Source organism: Apodemus sylvaticus (genome assembly GCF_947179515.1).
Source record: "Apodemus sylvaticus chromosome Y unlocalized genomic scaffold, mApoSyl1.1 SUPER_Y_unloc_1, whole genome shotgun sequence".
Classification (NCBI taxonomy): Eukaryota; Metazoa; Chordata; class Mammalia; order Rodentia; family Muridae; genus Apodemus; species Apodemus sylvaticus.
In genome coordinates, this window is record NW_026262995.1 from 1,537,823 (window position 1) to 1,543,342 (window position 5,520).

A 5,520-nucleotide genomic window follows, 5' to 3' on the forward strand; every position below is an offset into this window, starting at 1 on the left:
TGAGGAAGTGAGTTTGAGCTATTCCATTTTGGATACCAGGTGTTGACTTATGCTCATTGGGATGTTCTCTAAAGTATCTATACCTCCGGTTCTTAACCCATATCTGGATCAGGTATTCTGTCACACAAATGCTTTCTGCCAGTTCCTTACTTTGTTCAATGGAAGGATACTTGGAAATTTCCAAGAAGAATTTCTCCAGCTTATTCTTATGTTCTGTGCTATACCTGGTCCGCCTTCTCCAAGGTCTTACAGAAGTCTTTGCATATGTTCGGGGAACATATGCTCTTGGACAGACTTCAGGACCCACAAGTTGAACGAATGGAGAGGCTAAAACCTGAAAGCCTTGATTAACTGTCTATCCGGGAGACAATTATAGGCCATCGAGTAATGGAACCATTTGTGGTCTTTGGTGATATTGAGCCATTTGTGGATCTGGAGACATTTGAAGACATTCAGGTAATACAAGGGTATTGGGTATTTGGGGACAAAGGGACAATACTAGAGCTGGAGGCACTTGGAGAACAGAGGGCAGTAGAGGAATAGAAATCCATTGGTTTGATAGGGTTGTTGTCGGGGCTTTCTTCATTGGACAAGCAGGAAAAACAGTAGACTCCTGCATGTTGTATTACACTTTCTTGATATGTCTTGTGTTTCTGTTTCTCTCTTCTTGTAGAGACGTCTGCCTTGAAAACATTATTAAGGTTGAACCCTGTTGAGACTCAGTGAGGCATAGGAACACTTGACATTGTTACAACACTGGTGACATCACAGGAGATAGCAAGAGTTCTCCAAAAGTCAGTAGAGTGTTCACATAGGGGAATACTTATCTCACATAGAGTGTCTTTACTTTCCTGCTAATGCTAGCCCTGTACTGTTTTGTTCTGAAGTGCTATTTTTTTTCAGGACCCTATAGACACACAGTTATAGAAATTCTCTTACACTAAAGCTAGACCTCATGGCAACAGGGTTTGTTCAATTTTCATACAATGAGAATGTGATGCGTTTATTTTCTCCACTACCACATTATTCCATCAAATATCTCCTTTCTTTATTTACAGTTCAAAAGTTAACATATATCCAGCAATAACTATAAAAGTTTTCTCTATCCCATGTCCCCTCTCTTATTTCTATGAGCATTTTCATCTACCTATTCACCTACTACTTCCTCCCTACCTCTCTTTTACTACTTGGGGCTTCTAGCCTTCTTAGAACCAAGGGTACTATCTCATATTAATAACACACAATGTCATCCTCGGCTAAATATATGGTACCATGGTATCCTCCCTGTGTACTCCTACTTTGGGTGCTTAGTGTCTAGGTATTCAGGGGTGTGTGTGTGTGAGTTCTGGATACAAATATGTTAACTAGCAAAAGCTGTGAATGGATGGAAAGATAAGCCAACCCAACAATTTGGTAGCAGAAATCTTGTGATTTTTTTTCTTCCTCTGATTTAGCCACAAGACTATGTATGAGAAGTGTTCAAGTTTCACTATCCTCTGAATTGTAGCGATATCCAGCAAGTATAAACATATCTGATATAAGAAAAATAAAGGTTCTGCCAACACAGATTATTAACTTTTTTATTAAATTTTGGTAATTCTGTAGTCACCAACCATCTAAATAGGATAAAATATCCCTCATCCATTCACTCACCTTGATTAATCCAGTAATCAATAGGATGTTTTACAGGCTTAGATATCTGAGTTTATTACGTGTAGCTTAAAATTCAATTGATGGTTTCAAATAAAAGTTCTCACTAAACAAAGTCAAAGATAAGATATAAGTGAATATTGGGACACTGAGAGAGAAGATCTTGAAACTCTATAAAAAGTCAATCTAGCTGTATGATTTCTCTGTATATAGCAGACTTCAGGTGTTATCATACAGCTTATCATACTCAAAAGCTTTCAAGGCATCAAGAGTCTTGCTTGAGCACTTTTTCAATCTTCTATGGACTTATTCATTCTTTTGATATTTAAATTCCTGTCAGGTAAATATAACAGGATCATATCTGGCAAATTTAAGTAAAAAGAGCATCAAAAGTCACAGAAAATACAAGAATAATTCATTTCTTCTTAATACAAGCTACTATCAGTTTGTTTGCAATTACATCTAAGTCAAAGACATATACTAGAACAATTGTGTATGGAAATGAGCCATCTGAGAAAATCCTTTTTCTGGAGATCTTGAAAACAACTAAGAATACCTTATTTACAGGAGAGGAAGCATAGAACCTAGAGTTCTCCATGCTAATAATATGTTTATATAGACCTGTATTGTATTAGTTTGGGTTCTCTAGAGTCACAGAACATATGGTCAGTCTCCATATAGTTAGGGGATTTGTTGATGACTTACAGTCTATAGTCCAACTCCACAACAATGGGATGTCATAGGTGTTCTGCTACCTGCTAGGTCATTTGTTAATGAAACTTAATATCAAACATTTTGGCACATAAATCTGTTGATTATACAACAACATTGCCCCTTAGCATATACTCTCCTACAAATAAGGTGATATTTTCTTCTGCTCCCAAACCATTCTTCAATAAAAGTTTTTTTTTTTTGTCTTCTGTTTTATTGAGGGGTTCTACAATAGGAAATGAAATTGCAACAATTGGCTTCCTTGAAGACATGAAAAACTCTTCCATTATCCACACTATACACAAACCTAAATCTTACCATGCCTCTTTTTGTAGACAGTGGTCTATTGTTTTTAATAATGTCTTCAATGATTTATGGGCATGATGGTAAACTAGAAAGAAAAAATTTATTTGATAATTGAAAAATTCAATATCCAAATTCTTAAGTCAGAATGATAAGAGTTATATTGCTTTTTACCAGATCGAAATCCTGTTTCTGGAGATCTTGAAAACAACTAAGAATACCTTATTTACAGGAGAGGAAGCTTATAACCTAGAGTTCTCCATGCTAATAATATATTTATATAGACCTGTAGTGTATTAGTTTGGGTTCTCTAGAGTCACAGAACATACGGTCAGTCTCCATATAGTTAGGGGATTTGTTGATGACTTACAGTCTATAGTCCAACTCCACAACAATGGTCAGCAGCTGCTGTGGAAGGAAGTACAGGGATCTAGCAGTTTCTCAGTCTCATGAGGCAAGCAGGCAAGGAAGAGTGAGAGAGTAAATCTTCCTTCTTCCAATGTCCTTATATGTCTACAGCAGAGGGTATAGCCCAGATTAAAGGCTGTACATCTCCAATCGAGGGTGTGGCCCAGATTAAAGGCTGTAGTTCTCCAGTAGAGGGTGTGGCCCAGATTATAGGTGTGTGCATCCATGCCTTTAATCCCAAATGATCTTGAACTCAGAGATCTCCTTGTCTTTGCCACTATGTTTCAAGTTCTCTATACCATGATCCATGTCAGAAACTTATATCACTGAGCCTCCAAATTAGGGTCACAGGTGAGCCTTCCAATTCTAGATTGTAGTTCTTTCCATATATAGTCAAGTTGACAACCAGGAATACCCACTACATGGATTTAAATCTATAAACTTACATTCCTGGGAATTTCTTTCTCCAAAATGTGTTTAATGTCATGTTCACAATGAGTAAGCCAGTGCATCAATTCCAATGATAAATACATTGTCTGACAAGCAAATTCTTTGCCTCTCACTAAGGACCATCACACAGGGTCAGGGCAAAAGTGAGTCTTCTTCATACCATGTTATGCCGAAGTATTCATCATACCATGCTATGCCACTCTTGTAATATGTCCTGAGTTAACCTAGACCATGGAAATCGTGTGTGCTCACCAGAAGACTCCAAGGCACACCATGGTTGTCACTAGAAGAAACAAGGTCTTGAACTAATATTTTAAGCTCTCTTTAATTTTCCCTGAGTGATTTATCTGTAGCATCTCACAACTACTGTACCATAAAGATAGGGAATAAGGAAGAAAATGAAGCCCCTCTCCTTTAACTTCCCCAGAAGAGAAGTGAACTGCAGAACTACATGCCTCTGAAAATGTTTATGATAGAAGCTTAGTTCCAATAATGTGGCATTTAGATTTTACAAAGCTGATAAGTTGATTGAAAAATCTAAGTAAAGTATGCACAATATTCTCATGTAAGGAATTGATTTTTATCAGTGAGTGTTGTTACAGAAAGGAGAAAAATTAGTATGTCCACGTAAATGTGCAGTTTTAGAACTGAGGAGATCACCATGAACAGTAGGCAATTATGGTTTTTACAAAAATAAAAAAAAAAAATTTTAAACCAATGCGTACATAGGCTTAGGTATCCTTTCTCAATATAGGTTCTTACCCAACTTTAAACATGCACTTAGATATACTGTGTGAATGAATTTAGATCAGTGGTGTTCAGAATATTCAAAACTTCACTGTAACTTCTTTCCACATGTTATCAAATATGTATATGTAAACAGATATTTAAACAACAATAATAATTAATTAATTAAAACTTCAATAACAGAAAACTTAAAAAAAAGATTAAAAGGAACACATAATGATATAAAGAAGATGTAATAAATAGAAGAGTTGGTTATGATAGACGGCATATTAGTTCGATTGGCATGTAATGAATATGTGTATAAGAGCAAGAAGTATTTTATATTTTCAAATTTGTTATTTCTATAAATAAAAACTGTTTGAAATATGTTGATTAAATTTTAGCCTGTAATAGAAGTTTATGTTCATTTTTATTTTTCTCTCTTTTTTCTCTATTAGATACATTATTTATTTAAATTTCAAAGGATTTCGCCTATTCATTCTGACCACCTCTGAAAGTAGTATAACCCTCTCCCCTCCCCACTTGTGCAATCAACTACCTCCAGCTTCCCTGAACTGATCCATCAAACCTTTCCAGGACAAATTGTCTTTCCTTCCGTTGATGTCCAACAAGTCCATCCTCTGCTGCCTTTTCCCTGGAGCCATGTCTACTCATTGGTTGATTTTTTTTTTTTTTTTTTTTTTTTACATTGTGTGTCTTAGAGTATCGAGAGGCTCAAATTGTTCCTCCTATGGTGAGGCAAACCCCTTCATTTTTTGTGTCCTTTCTCTAGAATTCCAAAAAGGGTTCCTGTGCTCAGTTCAATGGCTGGCTGAGATGACCCCATGCTATCTTTGTCATGCACTAGCACAGCATTCCAGGTGACAGCTCTATCTGTCTCCAGTCAGCAAGTCCTTGTGGACATCATTAATTTTATTTGTGTTTTGTAACTGTATACAGGATGGATCACTAAGTTGGGTAGGCTCTGGATGTTTTTTATTTTTCCTTCAACCTGTGCTGCAAATTATTTCCCTGAATATCCTTCTCTGGGTATTTTGTTCCCACTCTAAGAAGGGATAGAGTATCCATATTTTGGCCTTCCTTCAATTTGAGATTAATTTATATGTAAATTGTGTCTTGGGAATTCCAAGCTTCTGGGTTAATATCCGTTTATTAGTGAGTGCATACGATGTGTGTTCTTTTGAGATAGGGTTCACTCTCTCAGGATCATATTTTCCAGCTCTATCCATTTGCTGGAAAATTTAATGAATT